This window comes from Macaca thibetana, chromosome 18 (assembly GCF_024542745.1).
Source record: "Macaca thibetana thibetana isolate TM-01 chromosome 18, ASM2454274v1, whole genome shotgun sequence".
In the NCBI taxonomy this organism is placed as follows: domain Eukaryota; kingdom Metazoa; phylum Chordata; class Mammalia; order Primates; family Cercopithecidae; genus Macaca; species Macaca thibetana.
The window spans coordinates 69,850,179-69,871,297 of NC_065595.1; the positions used below are offsets into that span (position 1 = coordinate 69,850,179).

Consider the following 21,119-nt stretch of genomic DNA (forward strand, 5'->3'; position numbering starts at 1 on the left):
TATTTTGGCCGGGCGCGGTGGCTCAAGCCTGTAATCCCAGCACTTTGGGAGGCCGAGACAGGCGGATCACGAGCTCAGGAGATCGAGACCATCCTGGCTAACACGGTGAAACCCCGTCTCTACTAAAAAATAGAAAAAAACCAGCCAGGAGAGGTGGCGGGCGCCTGTAGTCCCAGCTACTCGGGAGGCTGAGGCAGGAGAATGGCATGAACCCAGGAGGCGGAGCTTGCAGTGAGCCGAGATCCGGCCACTGCACTCCCGCCTGGGTGACAGAGTGAGACTCCGTCTCAAAAAAAAAAAAAAAAAAAGATATTATTTTATTTATTTTTATTTATTATTATTATTTTGGAGACAGGGTCTGGCTCTGTCTCCCAGGCTGAAATGCTGTGGCATGATCTTGGCTCACTGCAACCTCCACCTCCCGGATTCAAGCGATTCTCCTGCCTCAGCCTCCCGAGTAGCTGGGATTACAGGTGTCCGCCACTACACCTGGGCTAATTTTTGTGTTTTTAGTAGAGACAGGGTTTCGCCACATTGCTCAGGCTGGTCTCCAACTCCTGACCTCAAGTGATCCGCCCGCCTCAGCCTCCCAAAATGCCGGGATTACAGATGTGAGCCACTGCGCCCTACCAACAAGATATTTTATTTTATTTTATTTTATTTATTTTATTTATTTATTTATTTATTTATTTATTTATTTATTTTTTGAGACGGAGTCTTGCTCTGTCGCCCAGGCTGGAGTGCAGTGGCCGGATCTCAGCTCACTGCAAGCTCCGCCTCCCGGGTTCACGCCATTCTCCTGCCTCAGCCTCCCGAGTAGCTGGGACTACAGGCGTCCGCCACATCGCCCGGCTAGTTTTTTGTTATTTTTTAGTAGAGACGGGGTTTCACCATGTTAGCCAGGATGGTCTCGATCTCCTGACCTCGTGATCCACCCGTCTCGGCCTCCCAAAGTGCTGGGATTACAGGCTTGAGCCACCGCGCCCGGCCAACAAGATATTTTAATAATATGAATGCAACTCTGCATGTGCATGAAATGCAAAGGTGACAGGGTGTTATGAATATGTCTCCCTTCCCTCTATTTTCTAGTTACCCAGATTTCCTATTAAGAAAAAAAAAATTGTCATTAGTTTCTTAACCAATGGGTTTTAAACCAAACAGACTTTCTGACATCTGTAAGATCTTGGCTTGGGCTGGCGGCCTGGGTGAGGCTGGAAGGCTCTCTGTGTGAGCTCAGGACGGCGATGGACAGGGGGGGGTCCTGGCTCCAGCTCCGCCTGCAGCCTCCCCGAGCCTATCCCTCGGGCGCCGGCCTGGGCTGTCCAGGGAGAGCGGGCAAGGAGCAGGGCCCCGGGCTAGGTCCAGGCCGGCAGTTGGCATCAGGGGGCCCCGGGTGGGAAGAACGGTTGGGATGGGGGTGCATTGACCCGGAGAATCTGAGACGCAAGGTTTCCGGCTCTTGGCCGCTAGTGAGGAAGGCTCGAGGCCGATCCTGGCCCAAAGCAGGGCGCCGGGCCGCCGTCAGTCCTGGGAAGGGGGATTGGGAGGAGCCGGAGGGGGGCGGCCTTTCCCTGGGGCGGCGTGGAAGGGAGGCAGCACCGCCAGGCGATGAGTAGAGCTGGGCCCTGGCGGGCTGCCCCTGGGGTGTCTTGCAGTCCCTCCTGGGTCTAGGGCTGTTCCTCCGAGGTCTCGAGGTGGTCCTTCGGGTGTGTCTGGGGTCGGTCAGCCCCTCTAGAATCTGGGGGCGGCCTCCCGGGGGCCATACTGCATCACATAGTGGAGGCAGGCAGAAGCCGGTTGGGGAGGGCCCGCGGTGCTTTTGGTGTGAAGATCTCCAGGAAGAGTGATTTTAAAAATAGCCTGACTGACGTGTAAAGAGCCCTATCAAGTACCGTTTGCTGAGTCATGAGTGCCTGTTCAAGTTCCAGCCTGAGAACTGAGGGAAGGGGTGGGTAAAAAAGGACTCGCCAACGCCGCGGCGCCTCTAAGCTGGTATATACGGCCGGCCTGAAGTGGGGCAAAGGTCGCCGCCTGCGGGAAACACAGGCCCAGGCCCAGGCCCAGCGGCTGGCCTGAGTCTATGCGGTTTGTTTCCTTCGTAGGAAGCCCAGATATGGCACTTTCACTTTAAAGATAATAAAGAAAACGATTTTAAATGAAAATAATGTTTTTTCCCTTAAGGGGTGTTACACTTTTACTTGGATCACCTCTTGGTGTTCTATTAATAAAGAAACCCAAAAGTATGCTCTCTCTCAAGTTTTTTTAATGTAAAAAAATTTATAATTTTATTTTGTATAGAGATGAGGTCTCGCTCTGTAGCTCACACTAGGGTGTAGTGGCTCAATCGTAGCTCACTATGGGCTCCTGGGCTCAGGCCATCCTCCCTCCTAGACCTCCCAAAGTGCTGGGGTTACAGGCATAAGCCACCGCACTGGCTTCTCATATTTATCTATTATCTGGTGCCAAAAAAAGGAGCTATTTTAACTCATCAGCATTGCAGTTAGTTTTGAAGCTGACCATCCGATAGGTGTTTATGGACAGTTCAGTCCTGGGCTATGTCATTTTGGAAATAACATGATAAAATTGTTTTTCTGATTCTATGGTTTATCTTCTAGTTGGGAAGATAACACTAGCATGTGTAATGTAACACATGACAATGGAAGATTCTACATAATTAAGGGTTAACTCTGAAATCAGAAGACAAGTTTTCCAAGACTTGGGAAGGTGGAGAGATCAGAGATCCGTGAGAGAACAAAGAATCGGGTAAGTATTCCAAGAAGACGCGCATCTTACAGTGTGGATCACATTTCTGTATGGGTGAGGTGGCTCACGCCTGTAATCCTAACACTTTCTTTTTTTTTTTTTTTTTGAGACTGAGTCTTGCTCTGTAGCCCAGGCTGGAGTGCAGTGGTACGATCTTGGTTCACTGCAACCTCCGCCTCTAACACTTTGGGAGGCGGAGGTGGGCGGATGGCTTGAGTCCAGGAATTCAAGACCAGCCTGGGCAACATGGCAAAACCCCTTCTCTACAACAAACCCAAAATTTAGCCGGGCGTGGTGGCACATGCCTGTGGTCCCAGCTACTCAGAAGGCTGAAGTGGGAGGATTGCTTGAGCCCAGGAGGTCGAGGTTCCAGTGAGCCATGATTGCACCACTGCATTCCAGTTTTGGTGACAGAGTGAGACTGTGACTAAAAAAAAAAATCCTGAGTACTTGCTGGGTTACACTAAATGAAGCCTCCTGGTTGATAGCTGAATGCTATGTGCGTGCACACACACACACACACACACACACACACACTTGGTAAAGACAGGGTCTCTCTGTGTTGCCCAGGCTGGTCTCAAACTCCTGGGCTCAAGCAGTCCTCCACTGTGCCCGTCAATAATTCTTTTTTTTTTTTTTTTTTTTTTTTTTACAATCTCGGCTCACTGCAAGCTCCGCCTCCCAGATTCACATCATTCTCCTGCCTCAGCCTCCTGAGTAGCTGGGACTATAGGCACCCGCCACCAAGCCCGGCTAATGTTTTGTATTTTTAGTAGAGACAGAGTTTCAAAGTGTTGGCCAGGATGGTCTTGATCTTCTGACCTCGTGATCCACCCGCCTCGGCCTCCCAAAGTGCTGGGATCACAGGCGTGAGCCACCGCGCCTGGCCCAGTAATTATTTATATTACACACTCTTTTGGAATAATTGTTGTAGCTTCTCTCTCTTTATTGGACCCCGATAAGAGAATCACTTAGTATTAATTCTTTTGTGTTTGGCTAACATCATCATCATGATGTTGGTGAGACTCAACCGAATTGTTACAGGTGATGCAGAATTTTTTGCCCCTTAGCCCAGATAGGTCTGGGTTCTTGTCTCATGACCAGAAAGAAGTAGGCACGTGGACACTCAAAGAGTAAGGTGGGAAGTTTTATTGAGTGATTAAACAACTTTTAGCGGGGAAGGGACATGGAGGTTGTCCCCTACACCAGCGCAGGAAAGAGCCCGGGGCTCACTGCAACCTCCACCTCCCGGGTTCAAGCGATTCTCATGCCTCAGCCTCCCGAGTAGCTGGGATTACAGCCATGTACCACCACGCCTGGCTAATTTTTGTATTTTTAGTAGAGACAGGGTTTTACCATGTTGGCCAGGCTGGTCTCGAACTCCTGACCTCAAGTGATCTGCCTGCCTTGGCCTCCCAAAGTGATAGGAGTACAAGCATGAGCCACCATGCCCAACTTTGGTTTTAGTTTATAATTGGTTACTAATGGCTGGGTACAGTGACTCATGCATGTAATCCCAGCACTTTGGGAGGCTGATGCAGGTGGATCACCTGAAGTTAGGAATTTGAGACCATCCTGGCCAACATGGTGAAACCCCGTCTCTACTGAAAATACAAAAAATTTAGCAGGGCGTGGTGGTGGGTACCTGTAATCCTAGCTATTTAGGAGGCTGAGGCAGAAGCATCGCTTGAACCCAGGAGGTGGAGGTTGCAGTGAGCCCAACCGCGCCATTGCACTCGAGCCTAGACAACAAGAGCAAAACTCCGTCTCAAAGAAAGAAAAAGAAATTTGGTTACTAATGAAATAGAGATTGCCCATGCGTATATTCTCTTTGGTTAAGTGTCTGTTCAAATCTCTCACCTATTTTTCTGTTTAGTCTTTTAAGAAAATTGATGTGTATGAGTTCTTTGTATATTCTGGGCACAAGCTCTTTGTCAAAAGGATGTGTTGCCCAGGCTAAGTTGGTGGTGTTACAGGAAAGGGATCTTGATCCAGACCCCAAGAGAAGGTTCTTGGTTCTTTTTTTTTTTTTTTGAGACGGAGTCTCACTCTGTGGCCCGGGCTAGAGTGCAGTGGCGCGATCTCGGCTCACCGCAAGCTTCGCCTCCCGGGTTCATGCCAGTCTCCTGCCTCAGCCTCCCGAGTAGCTGGGACTACAGGCGCCCGCCACCTCGCCCGGCTAGTTTTTTTTTGTATTTTTTAGTAGAGACGGGGTTTCACTGGGTTAGCCAGGATGGTCTCGATCTCCTGACCTCGTGATCCGCCCGTCTTGGCCTCCCAAAGTGCTGGGATTACAGGCTTGAGCCACCGCGCCCGGCCGGTTCTTGGTTCTTGCGAAAGAAAGAATTCAGGGCGAGCCCACAGTGCAAAGCAAAAGCAAGTTTATTAAGAAAGTAAAGGAATTGGCTGGGCGCGGTGACTCATGCCTGTAATCCCAGCACTTTGGGAGGCTGAGACGGACAGATCACGAGGTCAGGAGATTGAGACTATCCTGCCTAACCCGGTGAAACCCCGTCTCTGCTAAAAAAACAAAAAATTAGCTGGGCATGGTGGCGGGCGCCTGTAGTCCCAGCTACTCAGGAGGCTGAGGCAGGAGAATAGCATGAACCCAGGAGGCGGAGCTTGCAGTGAGCTGAGATCCGGCCACTGCACTCCAGCCTGGGCGACAGAGCGAGACTCCGTCTCAAATAGTTGCCCATTTTTATGGTTGTTCCTTGATGAAATGCTAAACAAGGGGTGGATTATTCATGCCTTCCCTTTTTAGACCATATAGGGTAACTTCCTGATGTCACCATGGCATGTGTTAACTGTCATGGCGCTGGTGGGAGGGTAGCAGTGAGGACGATCAGAGGTCACTCTTGTTGCCATCTTGTTTTTGGTGGGTTCTGTCCGGCTTCTTTACTGCAACCTGTTTAATCAGCAAGGTCTTTATGACCTGTATCTTATGCTGACCCCCTGTCTCATCCTGTGACTTACAATGCCTTAACTGTCTGAGAATGCAGCCCAGTAGTCTCAGCCTCATTTCACCCAGCAACTATTCAAGATGGAGTTGCTTTGGTCCACACACCTCTGACAGTGGGGTTACATGACTGTAATCCCAGCACTTTGGAAGGCCAAGGCAGGAGAATTGCTTGAGCCCAGGAGTTCAAGACCAGTCTGGGCAAGATAGTGAGACCCTGTCCCAACAAAAAATTTTTAAAAATGTATATTTAGCTGGGTGTAATGGCATGTGCCTGTAGTCCCAGCTACTGGGGAGGCTGAGCGGGGAGGATTGCTTGAGCCTGGTAGGTCAAGGATGCAGTGAGCCATGGTCACGCTACTACACTCCAGCCTGGGCAACAGAGTGAGACCTTGTCTCCAATAATAATAATAATAATAATGAAGTATGTGTTGCCCATATCTACTCATTCATGGGTAATCTTGAAACCGCCTTTGCAAAAGTTATATCCATGAGAAATAATTATAACGGTAAGCTAAGCCAACCTAACCTCCATCTTGCCTTTCCCTTAATTATTCCCAGATTATTGGGCTAAGCTAACTTTGGAAGACCTTTCAGCTACAGTTTAAATGAGAATAGGCCTTGCTCAAAACTCAGCTGCTTTTGTAAAGCTAATTGGAGGCCATCACGCTGAGAGAGGACAGGAGGCTGGGTCCTACTAAGTTATTCAGAGGTTGTAAAAACATGTTACATCCCCAGTTACTCCTCCAAATAACACCACTCTCGAAGACTGACCTTTCGAGATGTCTTTTCAGGTGTTTTGCATGTCTGACACCCATGGCTCCACCTGGAGGACAACCCTCACTCCTGTGGCCACACCTAGAATCCACCAGCCCACAGGAGGACTGCTTCAACCCGCTATGATTTCATCTCTGCCCCAGCCAATCAGCAGCAAGCACCTGCTACCTAGCACTCCTCTCCCCCACACTGCTTCCCCCAAACCGCCTTTGAAAAACCCCTAATCTGGTGGGGTGTGGTGGCTCATGCCTGTAATCCCAGCACTTTGGGAGGCTGAGGCGGGCAGATCACCAGGTCAGGAGTTCGAGACCAGCCTGACCAACATGGTGAAACCCTGTCTCTACTAAAAATATAAAAATTAGCTGGGTATGGTGGCACGCACCTCTAATCTCAGCTACTCTGGAGGCTGAGGCAGGAGAATCACTTGAACCTGGAAGGCGGAGGTTACAGTGAGCCCTGTGGGTGACAGAGTAAGACTTTATCTCAAAAAAGAAAAAGAAAAACCCCTAATCTAGGAGCTTTGAATGAGATGATTTGAGTACCAATTCCATCTCCCACGTGTTATGGCCAGCCCTGTGTCTATTAAACTCTCCACTACAATGCTGTTTTTTTTGTGTGTTTTTCTGAGACAGAATTTTGGTCTGTCACCCAGGCTGGAGTGCAGTGGCACAAACTGGGCTCATTGCAACCTCCACCTCTTGAGTTCAAGCAATTCCCATGCCTCAGCCTGTTGAGTAGCTGGAATTACAGGCATGTGCCACCATGCCCAGCTAACTTTTGTATTTTTAGCAGAGATGGGGTTTCACCATGTTGGCCAGGCCGGTCTCGAACTCCTGACCTCATGATCCCCCCGCCTTGGCGTCAGCCTCCCAAAGTGCTGGGATTACAGGCGTGAGCCACCGTGCCCAGCCTGTAGTCTTTTTTTATGCAGCGAAGAACACCTCAGGTGGTTACAAATTTTTCTCTTCACAACTTTCAGTATTTTCAAATTCCTTGCAATGAACATATATTTATATTTTAAAATATATTTTAAAAGTAAAGTTTTGCCAGGTGCAGTGGCTTACGCTTGTAATCCCAGCACTCTGGGAGGCCGAAGCAGGTGGATCACTTGAGGCCAGGAGTTGGAGACCAGACTGGCCAACATGGTGAAACCCCATCTCTACTAAAAGTACAAAAATTAGCCAGGCGTAGTGGCACATGCCTGTAATTCCAGCTACTCAGGAGGCTGAGGCATGGGAATCATTTGAACCTGGGAGGCGGAGGCTGCAGTGAACCAACATCATGTTATTGCACTCCAGCCTGGGTGACAGAGGGAGACTCAGTCTTAAAAAAAAAAAGTAAAGTTTTGCTGGGGGTGGTGGCTTATGCTTGTAATCCCAGCACTTTGGGAGGCCAAGGTGGGCAGATCGTGAGGTCAAGAGATCAAGACCATCCTGGCCAACATGGTGAAACCCCGTCTCTACTAAAAATACAAAAATTAGCTGGGCGTGGTGGTGAGCACCTGTAGTCCCAGCTACTTGGGAGGCTGAGGCAGGAAAATCGGTTGAACCTGGGAGGTAGAGGTTGCCGTGAGCTGAGATCGCACCATTGCACTCCAGCCTGGTGACGGAGCAAGTCTCAAAAAAAAAAAAAAAAAAAAAAGGGGCTGGGCGCAGTGGCTCACACCTGTAATCCCAGCACTTTGGGAGGCCGAGATGGGCAGATCACGAGGTCAGGAGTTTGAGACCAGCCTGACCAACATGGTGAAACTCTATCTCTACTAAAAATACAAAAATTAGCTGGGCCTGGTGGCGCACACCTGTAATCCCAGCTACTCGGGAGGCTGAGGTAGGAGAATCACTTGAACTTGGGAGGCAGAGGTTGCAGTGAGCCAAGATTGTGCCATTGCACTGCAGTCTGGGCAACAGAGTGAGACTCCATCTCAAAAAAAATCAATAAATAAAGTTTTAGTGGCAGTTGGATATAAGAAGCAGACTACAGAGGGTTAAAACATGGATGGGGGTTTGGGATGGAAAGCAGTAGGTGTTGGCAGGACAGCCGTTGGACAAAATTATTCATTGACCTGAACATTCTCAATTCTTGTTTCTTTTTTTTTTTTTTTTTTTTTGAGGCGGAGTCTCGCTCTGTCGCCCAGGCTGGAGTGCAGTGGTGCGATCTCGGCTCACTGCAAGCTCCGCCTCCCGGTTTCCCGCCATTCTCCTGCCTCAGCCTCCCGAGTAGCTGGGACTACAGGCGCCGCCACCACGCCCGGCTAATTTTTTTGTATTTTTAGTGGAGACGGGGTTTCATTGTGTTAGCCAGGATGGTCTCGATCTCCTGACCTCGTGATCCGCCCGCCTCGGCCTCCCAAAGTGCTGGGATTACAGGCTTGAGCCACCGCGCCCGGCTTTTTTTTTTTTTTTTGGAGACGGAGTCTTGCTGTGTCCCCCAGGCTGGAGTGCAGTGGCGCGACCTCGGCTCACTGCAAGCTCCGCCTCCCGGGTTCACGCCATTCTCCTGCCTCAGCCTCCTGAGTAGCTGGGACTACAGGCGCCCACTACTGCACCCGGCTAATTTTTTGTATTTTTAGTAGAGACGGGGTTTCACCGTGGTCTCGATCTCCTGACCTTGTGATCCACCCGCCTCGGCCTCCCAAAGTGCTGGGATTACAGGCGTGAGCCACCGCGCCCGGCCCAATTCTTGTTTCTTTGGAAACTTACAAAGGCAGATATTTAACATGCTTTAATTAATAAAGTTCTTTTGCACTTTTGAAGAATGTTCTGTGGATAACACATTCCATCCTCTGCCTTCCCAGTGTGGGCTGCCTCTGGCCTAGAAATGCAAATGTTTGCTTGTTCATAAAAAAATGCGAACCCGCCGGGCGCGGTGGCTCAAGCCTGTAATCCCAGCACTTTGGGAGGCCGAGACGGGCGGATCACGAGGTCAGGAGATCGAGACCATCCTGGCTGACACGGTGAAACCCCGTCTCTACTTTAAAAAATACAAAAAACTAGCCGGGCGAGGTGGCGGCGCCTGTAGTCCCAGCTACTCGGGAGGCTGAGGCAGGAGAATGGCGTGAACCCGGGAGGCGGAGCTTGCAGTGAGCTGAGATCTGGCCACTGCACCCCAGCCTGGGCGGCAGAGCGAGACTCCGTCTCAAAAAAAAAAAAAAAAAAAAAAAAAAAAAGCGAACCCGCCGGGCGCGGTGGCTCACGCCTGTAATCCCAGCACTTTGGGAGGCCGAGGCGGGCGGATCACAAGGTCAGGAGATCAAGACCACGGTGAAACCCCGTCTCTACTAAAAATACAAAAAATTAGCCGGGCGCGGTTGTGGGCGCCTGTAGTCCCAGCTACTCCGGAGGCTGAGGCAGGAGAATGGCGTGAACCCGGGAGGCGGAGCTTGCCGTGTGCCGAGATCGCGCCACTGCACTCCAGCCTGGGCGACAGAGCAAGACTCCGTCTCAAAAAAAAAAAAAAAAAAAAATGCGAATCCGAGGGCTTCAAAATGTGAGCAAGAGCTGGCGTGGTGGCTCAAGCCTATAATCCCAGCACTTTGGGAGGCCGAGGCGGGCGGATCACAAGGTCAGGAGATCAAGACCATCCTGGCTAACACAGTGAAACCCCGTCTCTACTAAAAATGCAAAAAATTAGCCGGGCGTGGTGGCGGCGCCTGTAGTCCCAGCTACTGAGGAGGCTGAGGCAGGAGAATGGCATGAGCCCGAGAGGTGGAGCTTGCAGTGAGCCGAGTTGGCACCACTGCCCTCCGGCCTGGGCGACAGAGCGAGACTCCGTCTCAAAAAAAAAAAATGTGAGCAAGAACATCGTATTTGTTTGCAAGCAGTTAGCAAAGCAGCAGAAACATTGGCTGCCTCCAATAATCATTACCCCCTTCCCTGCGGTGTCCTTCAGAAACCATTTACCTGTAATTTGTTAGGGGACAGCTCTGAGCTTCTCATTATGGGCCCTTCCCTAATTATTCCACCAGATCATCAAAACATTTTCAGATATTCTAATTGTTGGTACTTTGTCATCCTTTGGGACTTAATCTAAAACTCTGTCATGAAATAATTTTCTTTTTCAGAGCTAAAAATGTTGCGAATGGAACCATGTTACCGGTGAGGTAATATATGCTTCTAAACCATTTAACATGAGAAGTAAATTAAAAAGCCTCCAGATTTTATCTTTCCTAGTCAGCCTCTCTTGGAATCCCACGAATGATTTCTTTCCTAACTAAACGCCTTACCTGGTTAGGATCTATGTTCAATTGTCACATGAAGAGGAAACAGATTTTGATACGGACTTGGTCACTGTTGGGCCTTCCCATCGCAGCAGAGGGAACACTTGCGCCATCTGCTGGGGATATTGCTGATCATTTTATAATTTCATGAGGTAATGGCCTTTATTCAAGTGAGTTCACAACCTGGTCACTTTCTTTCTTTCTTTCTTTTTTTTTTTTTTGAGACGGAGTCTCGCTCTGTCGCCCAGGCTGGAGTGCAGTGGTGTGATCTCGGCTCACTGCAAGCTCCACCTCCTGGGTTCACGCCATTCCCCTGCCTCAACCTCCCCAGCAGCTGGGACTACAGGCGCCCGCCACCACGCCCGGCTAATTTTTTTGTATTTTTAGTAGAGACGGGGTTTCACCATGTTAGCCAGGATGATCTCGATCTCCTGACCTCGTGATCCGCCCGTCTCGGCCTCAAGTGCTGGGATTACAGGCGTGAGCCACCACGCCTGGCTTACAACCTGATCACTTTCAATATCTCTGACTGACAGGTATTTGCTCTGAGACTCTCTGTCATTAGATTATGTTTCAGAGTATAATTTACTTTTCCTTTTAGTAGATAAAAATAATTTTAAGCCAAAATATGCAGAGTTATCCCAGTCACTGTCTACTGTCACGCCAAAGGATGCCTAAGGAGGGTTTAAATAATAGAGTTGAAAAATAGCTAATTTCTTTCTTTCTTTTTCTTTCTTTCTTTCTTTTTTTTTTTTTGAGACGGAGTTTCGCTCTTGTTATGCAGGCTGGAATGCAATGGCACCATCTCCGTTCACCGCAACCTCTGCCCCCAGGGTTGAAGCAATTCTCCTGCCTCAGCCTCCCAAGTAGCTGGGATTACAGGAGCCCACCACCACACCCGGCTTATTCTTTTGTATTTTTAGTAGAGATGGGGTTTCACCATATTGGCCAGGCTGGTCCTGAACTCCAGACCTCAGGTGATCCACTCGCCTCAGCCTCCCAAGGTGCTGGGATTACAGGCGTGAGCCACCAAGCCCTGCCGAAAAATAGTTAATTTCTTTAGGGCAATCACAGTGGCGCGCGTACTTTGCCCTCAAACTGATGTCACTGACTTCTTTCCTTCTTCCCCTTTTGTTTCTTCTCCTTCTTGCTTTGTTTTGCTCTTTCCATTCTCCCTCCTCCCCACTCTTCTTCTCCTCTTCCTTTCCCTTTTCTTTCTTTTTTTTTTTTTAGAGATGGGAACATGCTCTGTTGCCCAGGCTTGAGTGTAGTGGCTAGTTACAGGTGCGATCATAGCTCACTGCAGCCTCAAACTCCTGACCTCCCACTTCAGCCTCCTGAGCAGCTGGGACTACAGACATCTGCCACTGAGCCTGACTTTCTCTGTTTTCTAATTATCAAAAAACATTGACTGGGAATCTTGTCTCCAAGTTCCACTATGGTCTCTAGAACAAGACCCATGAGTGAAATAGCTCTATGTATATTGTTAGCAAGCTTTGCAAGCTTAAAAATCATAGCAGAAGACAGCGATATGCCCTGGGGGAGGAAGATTGGCCAGACAGCTCAGTGTTCTTGGGTGCCAGGCTCAGAACTGGCCAGGTTGTTGGGGCCTCTACTCTCTGGAGAGCTGGAAAGGGTAGAATCAGGGCCTGGGCTTAGAGTATGCACCCTAGGTCTAGGATTTGTCTTCAGGAACAATTATTTTCTTGACAACTGTCTGGTCTGCTTTCTGCTGAGTCCTGGAACCCTGCACTGCCATCTGCATTCCTGCTCCTCCCCAGCCGTGGTCCCACACCTGCACTCTAGGCCCCTCCACCCCTCCCCTGGAAAGCGCCCTCACTGTGTGATGGTCTGGACCGTTTGACTTCTTGGCCTGGTGATCCCGGCTTTCAACCCCTGGGCCCCGGCCTGGCCTGCCCATGGCTGAACTCTGCCAGCTCTGCCTTCTCAGGGGAGGTTTTTTTTTTTATTTTTTGAGATGGAGTCTCACTCACTCACTCACTCAGGCTGGAGGGCAGTGGCACAATCTTGGCTCACTGCAACCTCCACCTTCTGGGTTCAAGCAGTTCTCCTGCCTCAGCCTCCCGAGTAGGTGGGACTACAGGTGCATGCCACCATGCCCTGCGAACTCAGGAGAGGATTTGACAGTAAGTTGATTCAGGGCTCATTACTTTCTTTGCATGGTTACAGCTGGAGCCAGCTTGTTCTAACAGTTAGTAACTTTACATCTTTGATTTTCCTTGGGATGTGACTGCAATGTTTCCACAGTTACGGTTCCAGTGCAGGAACTTAAGAAAATTGCTTTGTCTAATATGAACTGGAAACCAGTGAACTCATTTCTTTTTTTCTTTTCTTTTTTTTTTTTTTGAGATAGAGTCTTGCTCTGTTGCCCAGGCTGGAGTATAGTGGTGTGATCTCGACTGATTGCAACCTCCGCTTCCCAGGTTCAAGTCATTCTCCTGCCTCAGCCTCCCGAGTAGCTGGGATTACAGGTGTGTGCCACCACGCCTGGCTAATTTTTGTATTTTTGGTAGAGACGGGGTTTCACCATGTTGGCCAGGATGGTCTCGATCTCTTGACCTTGTCGTCTGCCCGCCTTGGTCTCCCAAAGTGCTATGATTACAGGCGTGAGCCACGGCGCCCGGCCTGGTGAACTAATTTCATAAGCTACAGACCTGCTTCTTTATAGAGTGAGTTCGAATGATGTCGGGGAAGTGATCAGCACCTGGATCACAGAGGAGTCAGGACTCTGCTTACTTCGTGCTCATAGAGTTGGGAAGTTTTAGCACCTTCAGTTGTTGCTACACAGACGGAATGTGATGACACCTCTACTCTTGATAGGTTTTAGAGATAATATTGGAGTATCTCTGTGTTAAAATCAAAAGCAATCTTTTTGTCTTATATTTATTTTGTAAAGTTACAAAAATAATTTAAAATACTATCAACTGAGACTATTCGCTCTTCAGAGGAAATTGTTCCAGTTTTTCTTGAGGGTCCTTTATTCTTCTATTCTTTTCCTTTTCCATTATATTATATTATATTCTATTGTATTTTATTTTTGAGATGGAGTCTTGCTCTGCCATCCAGGTGGAGTGCAGTGGCACAATCTCAGCTCACTGCAACCTCTGCCTCCCGGGTTCAAGCGATTCTCCTACCTCAGCCTCCGAGTAGCTGGGACTGCAGGCGCATGCCATCATGCCCAGATAATTTTTTGTATTTTTAGTAGAGATGGAGTTTCACCGTGTTAGCCAGGATGGTGTCAATCTCCTGACCTTGTGATCCGCCTGCCTCAGCCTGCCAAAGTGCTGGGATTAAAGGCGTGAGCCACTGTGCCTGGCCTCCGTTTTGCTCTTGTTGCCCAGGCTGGAGTACAATGGTGCGATCTCAGCTCACTGCAACTTCTCCCTCCCGGGTTCAAGCCATTCTTCTGCCTCAGCCTCCTGAGTAGCTGAGATTACAGGCACTGCCACCACGCCCAGCTAATTTTTGGTATTTTTAGTACAGATAGGGTTTCACCATGTTGGCCAGGCTGGTGTCAAACTCCTGACCTTAGGAGATCCACCCACCTTGGCCTCCCAAAGTGCTGGGATTGCAGGCACGAGCCACCGCGCCCAGTACCTTCTGTCTGTTTTTCAAAATGATACCTACTATTGTTTGAGCAAGTGTTTTGGCAGCCAGCTATGCCGTATTTATTTTGCTAAGGTACAGACAGTCCATTACACTAGATATTGCTCTAATTATACATAATTACTACAACAAATTAAATAAACTAAAACTTTAAAGGCATTAAAACACAAGAGAGTACTTTCTCTGAATTGGTGGTGATGGCAATAGTAAAGGAACAGGTTGGGTGTGGTGGCTCACACCAGCACTTTGGCAGGCTGAGGCGGGCAGATGCCTTGAACCCAGGAGTTTGAGACCAGCCTGGACATGGTGAAACCTTGTGTCTACAGGGGACACAAAAAAATTAGCCAGGTATGATGGCGTGCACTTGTAGTCCCAGCTACTCAGGAGGCTGAGGTGGGGAGATTGCTTGAGCCTGAGAGGTCGAGGCTACAGTGAGCTGAGATCGTGCCACTGCACTCCAGCCTGAGTGATAGAGTGAGACCCTGTCACAAAAGAAAAAAAAAAAAAAAAGTAGAGAAATATAAAGAATCTTGGAGGTTTCCAAATTTTTCTTTTGAAATTTGAATGGTTGACCAGGCGTGGTAGCTTATGCCTGTGATCGCAGCACTCTGGGAGGCTGAGCCGGGTGGATCACCTGAGGTCAGGAGTTCGAGACCAGCCTGGCCAACATGGTGAAACCCTGTGTCTACTAAAAATACAAAAATATTAGCCAGGCATGGTGGCACATGCCTATATTTCCAGATACTCAGAAGGCTGAGGCAGGAGAATCACTTGAACCCGGGAGGTGGAAGTTGCAGTGAGCTGAGATTGCACCACTGCACTCCACCCTGGGTGACAGAGCGAGACTCTGTCTCAAAAGAAAAAAAAAATTCAGTGGTTGAAATGTTACAATAATATACATTGACACAAAGACTGGGTAGTATATTAGTCTAAAGTCACAAGTACCAGTTCTCACCCTTACTAGCTGTGTGACCTTGGATAGTTTACTTAATGGTTCTAAGCTTTAGTAAGTGCTCAATAAATGTTACCTAAACTGGAAGCAGTCTGGGCACGGTGGCTCACGCCTGTAACCCCAGCACTTTGGGAGGCCAATTCAGGAGGATGGCTTGAGCCCAGGAGTTCAAGACGAGCCTGGGCAACATAATGAGACTCTGTGTCTGCAAAAAATTCTAAAAATTATCTAAATGTGGTGGCACATTTCTGTAATCACAGTGCTTTGAGAGGCAGAGTTAGGAGGATCACTTGAGCCCAGGAGGTTGAGGCTGCAGTGAGCTATGATCATGCCACTGCCTTCCAGCCCAAGTGACAGAGGAAGACACTAGCTTAAAAAAAAAAAAAAAAAAAAAAGAAAGAAAATTAGTTTCAGGTTCCCTTCCCCTCCTGTAATATGTATTGCGGTAACCAGCCTCTCCATAGCATAACCAATGATTGCAGCCTCCTGATATTCATGCCCTGTGTAGATCCCTCCCATGCTTTATCAGAGTTGGTCTGTGTGGCCAGTAGAATATTGTAGAAGTAATGTGTGTCACTTGAGAGATGGGGCTATAAAAGCCTGTGGCTTCTGCCATCTTGGGGAGACGTTCATGCTGCCAATGGAGAGGCCCATTTGGCAAGAAGTCCTTTCTGGAGCAGCAGGGTACCCAGCCAGCAGCTGGGGGGAGCTGCGACATACCAGCAACCCTGTGGATGAGTGTGGCAGCAGGGCCTGCAGGCCCAGGTGGTGCAGCCTGGCTCACAGCTTAGCTGCAACCTCAGGAAAGACCTGCACCAGGTGCCCCAGTGAAGCCAGTTCTGAATTCCAAACACTCAGAAGCTGAGAGATCATAGCGGTTTGCTAATACATGTGCCAATAATTCACATATCCACACACCTATGATCCTAGCCTTGCTATCCTCTGGGGAAAATAGCCCTTTTTTTTTTTTTTTTTTTTTTTTGAGACAGAGTCCTTCAGTGTTGCCTGGGCTGGAGTGCAGTGGCACAATCTCAGCTCGCTGCAAACTCCACCTCCCAGGTTCAAGCGATTCTCCTGCCTCAGCCTCCCGAGTAGCTGGGATTACAGGTGCCCACCACCACGCCCGGCTAATTTTTTATATTTTTAGTAGAGACAGTATTTCACTATGTTGACCAGGCTGGTCTCAAACTCCTGACCTCGTGACCTACCTGCCTTGGCCTCCCAAAGTGCTGGGATTACAGGCGTGAGCCACTGTGCCTGGCTGCCCTTTTTTTTTTTTTTTTTTTTTTTTTTTTTAAGCTATTTCATCTAAGACATGCATTGCAGTGAGTCTGACCCTAGGCAATGTGCATCCTTTTTTCTTTCTTAATTGCCATAAATAGTGGTTCATCTTACAGTTCATGATGTCTTAGATTTGAGGAAATAGTAAATCATATCAGTTATATGATCAAACTTTTTTTCTTTCTGAACCATATTTCCTTACACTGTGAACATTTTTGTATTTGGAATGAATGACTGGGTATCTGTAACAAAGATGCATAGGCACGTTTGACACTCTGAGGGATTTCAGCATTTACTGACCGATTGTGAGACCACATTATCATTGTGAGTTTTTCTACATTGAAGGAGCCTACATATTTATAGGTTTTCATTCACCATTCCTGACTCTCCCTTATAATATCCTTTATCACACTCTTTTGTTATAGTGTTGAGTTTTTGTTTGTTTGTTTGTTTGAGACAGAGTCTTGCTCTGTCACCCAGGCTGGAGTGCAGTGGTGCCATCTTGGCTCACAGCAACCTCCACCTCCCAGGTTCAAGCGATTCTCCTGCCTCAGCCTTTGGAGTAGCTGGGATTACAGGCATGCACCACCATACCTGGCTAATTTTTGTACTTTTTGTAGAGATGGGGTTTCACCATATTGATCAGGCTAGTCTCAAACTCTTGACCTCAAGGGATCTGCCCGCCTCGGCTTCCCAAAGTGCTGAGATTACAGGCGTGAGCCACCTGGCCTGGTCTTACAATGTTGAGTCTTTAGGCCTCGGAAGCAGGCCTCAGGAAACAGAATCTCTCTGAATTTCTCCTGCCCAAGGCGGGACTCGAATCTGACTGTGGTTCATAAGACTCTCATTGCGGACAGAGTCCTGTCCCACACCCTAGAGAAAGGAATGCTCCATGGAGAGGCCGACAAAGACCTGAACAGCTGAGCCTTGCTGGGTTTTCCTACTCAGTCTGTTAGTATTAGATCATTCCCCTTGTATCCAATTGCATTTCTACACAGTTGTCCTCAATCACGCCTATTCAATAATGTCTCCATAAAAGGCTCAAGAGGACTGGGTTCTGAGAGCTTCCAGATCGCTGAGCACGTTGTGGTTCCTGAAGGGTGGCGCCCCTGGGGAGGGCATGGAAGCTCCACGTCCCTTCCCACATGCCTCGCCCTATGCAGCTCTTCATCTGTATCCTTTGCAATATCCTTTACAGTAAACCAGCGAACGTAAGTGTTTCCATGAGTTTTGTGAGTCATTCTAACAAATCAGTTAAACCCACGGAGGGGGTGTGGGAACCCCAATTTATAACTGGTCGGCCAGAAGCACAGGTTACAGCCTGGGGCTTCTGATTGACATCAGAAGTGGGACAGGCATGGGGACTGAGGCCTCAACCTGTGGAATCTGACGCTGTCTCCAGGTACAGAGTGTCAGAACTGAGTTGAACTGGAGGACACCCAGGTGGTGTCCATGCTGAACGACTTGCATGTGGGGAATCCCCCTCCACATTTGCTCACAGAAGACTTCTGTGTTGATTGTTCTTGAGTGAGGCACTCGGAAAAGCACTAGGAACGAGTGTGTTTTTTCTGCCCAGAGCTTGTTTACGAATCACCTGAGTGTGCAGTGACTTTATGCTCATGGCTTATAAATCCCATCCACCAATCACTGATGGGCTGGTCATTTAAATCACGGGACTGAATGCAGCCTGCGGGAGGAGGTCCCCATCTGTGTTCCCCTCCCACATCCCAAGTAGCTGTGTCAAAAGTGGTACAAGGTGAGAGGGGGAAGGAGGAGGAGGAAAGGAGTAAAAATGAGGTGCTTCAGAATTTCCCCAACATAACCAGAGGGTGGTTTGGTAGCAGGGGAAATTTGGGTATCTGGAATCAGACTCCTTTATCTGGGCATGGTGGCACAAGTCTGTAGTCTACTTGGGAGGCTGAGATGGGAGGATTGCTTGAGCCTGGGAAATGGAGGCTGCAGTGGCTGTGATCGCACCACTGCACTCCAGCCTGGAAGACAGAGTGAGACCCTGGTTCAACAACAACAACAAAACCAAAACTAGACTCTTGAGTGTTTATGTAAAACGAATGCAGATCATGAATATTTTCATAATACATTTACTGGGTCACTGAAGAATTAAGGCATATATTAACTACAGAGCATGATCTAACAGAACAATCACAGCTCCATGTGCCCCTCCCTTACCTTCCCCTCCTTCCCTCCCTTCCTCCCTCCCTCTCTCTCTTCCTTGACAAACTCTTGCTCTGTTGCCCCAGCTGGAGTGCAGTGGCGTCATCTCGGCCCACTGTAATCTCTATCTCCCAGGTTCAGGCAATTCTGCCTCAGCTTCCCAAGTAGCTGGGATTATCATCACGTGCCACCACACCTGGCTAATTTTTTTTGTATTTTCCGTAGAGACGGGGTATCACCATGTTGGCCAGGTTGGTTTCCAACTCCTGACCTCAAGTGATTCGCCTGCCTCGGCCTCCCAAAGTGCCAGGATTACATGTGTGAGCCACCATGCCCGGCCTGTATCATTATTTCTGCTTTGTGAATGCCTCACAGATTCCTCCCATACTGGAATTAAGTAAACTCCTTAATCTCAGAAGGGCTGTGCAAGTCAATGAGTCACTTGCAGATTCTCATCTGGAAATGATCCGGTGTCTTAGAACTTTCACCACTGGCCGGGAGCAGTGGCTCATGCTTGTAATCTCAGCACTTTGGGAGGCTGAGGCGTGTGGATCACCTGAGGTTAGGAGTTCGAGACCAGCTTGACCAACATGGTGAAACTCCGTCTCTACTAAAAATACAAAAAATTAACCAGGCATGGTGGCACATGTCTGTAATCTCAGCTACTCAGGAGGCTGAGACAGGAGAATTGCTTGAGCCCAGGAGTCGGAGGTTGCAGTGAGCCAAGCTCGTGCCGCTGCACTCCAGCCTCAGAAACAGGGCGAGACTCTGTCTCGAGAAAGAAAAAGGAAATCCATGGGTGCTGCGCGGCTTCCTGGCTGACTTGTTTCTGGGCGAGAGTGAACAGTGGGGAGTGAGCAGCACGAGAGGGCGGACCACAGCCCGCACCGCCTAACAACGCGTCTTCATACTAGGGCTCCCTTTTTATTTTATCTCCATTGCCCATTGCCCTAAGAAGGTAACTTTGGTTAGGGTCTTTTGTTTGTTTGTTTGTTTTTAGACGGAGTTTTGCTCTTGTTGCGCAGGCTGGAGTGCAATGGCGTGATCTTAGCTCACCGTAACCTCCGCCTCCCAGGTTCAAGCGATTCTCCTGCTTCAGCCTCCCAAGTAGCTGGGATTATAGGCACGCACCATCACGCCCGGCTAATTTTGTATTTTTAGTAGAAACGGGGGTTTCACCATGTTGGTCAGGCTGGTCTCGAACTCGCAACCTCAGGTGATCTGCCTGCCTCGGCCTCCCAAAATGCTGGGATTCCAGGCATGAGCCACTGCGCCCGGCCTTGTTACGGTCTTTTAACCAACCCTGCAATCCCTGCTCCATAATGCCGCCCTGCCAAGCTTCCTGAGCTGCTGTCTTTACTGTTAGATGCTGGGGAAGGCAGAATAGTGCCCCCCAGATAGCCAGGTCCAACTCCCCAGGACCTGTGAATATGTTACCTTTCATGGCAAAAGGGAATCAGGATTGTAGATGGAATTGATGTTGCTGTGGAATAACAAGAAAGATATTTGGTGGCTGTCCCTGGTTTCTGACACAAAGCTCTAAACCCTTGGAATTTTGAGAGATAGAGTGTTAAAAGCCTCTTTTGTTTTAATGAGGCAACTCTTGTACTTAGCTTCAGGGTGGGAGCTGGCTGCCAGAAAGACCAGGCTTGATTAGAAGATCAGCATTTCCTGCACCCTTCCCCCAACCTCCAGGGAAGGGAGAGTGGCTGGAAATTGAGTTGATGACCAGTGGCTACAGTCAAACCTATGGACTGAAGCCTCCATAGAAACCCCTAAATGATGGGGTTCTGCTAAGTTGGCAAACACATCCTCATCCCAGAGGGTGGTACACCCCATCTTTACTGAGGCAGTGGCTTCTGCACTCGGGACTTATCTTGTCCTGGGTACTTCTTCATCTGGTTGTTCATTTGTACCCTTTATAATAAACCGTAAGAGTAAGCACAGCTTTTCCTGAGTTCTATGAGTCATTCTAGCAAATTATCTAACCTTGGGGTAATGAGGTAGTTGAAACCTCTTTGTAGGAACTTTCCTTTGTAGGTCAATCAGCAGCAGTTAGGCTAACCTGGGAACCCAGTACTTTCTTTGTTGTCTAAGTGAGGACAGTCTTGTGGGACCGTGGAGTCACACAAAAATTCCAGGTAGTTTCAGAAAGGAATTGAATTGTAGGACACCAAGTTGGCATCAGAGAGTTGGAGAAGTGGTGTTGGAAAAGACACGTTTGATGTCAAGAGGAAGAAACCCCCCCCCTTTTTCTTTTTTTTGAGATGGAGTTTCACTCTTGTTTCCCAGGCTGGAGTACAGTAGTGCAATCTCGGCTCACTGCAACCTCTGTCCCCCGGGTTCAAGTGATTCTCCTGCCTCAGCCTCCC

General features: G+C 48.8%; 1 protein-coding gene across 1 annotated transcript in view; it reads left to right on the forward strand.

Annotated features, from left to right (window-relative positions):
• Positions 1-2,598: 2,598 nt before the first annotated feature.
• The window catches only part of MPPE1 (metallophosphoesterase 1), a 46,237-nt gene continuing 27,716 nt past the window's right edge, over positions 2,599-21,119 (forward strand). Inside the window, exon 1 of the mRNA XM_050767391.1 lies at positions 2,599-2,763. The gene's annotated coding sequence lies outside the window, so the exon portion shown is untranslated. The remainder of the gene's footprint in view (positions 2,764-21,119) is intronic.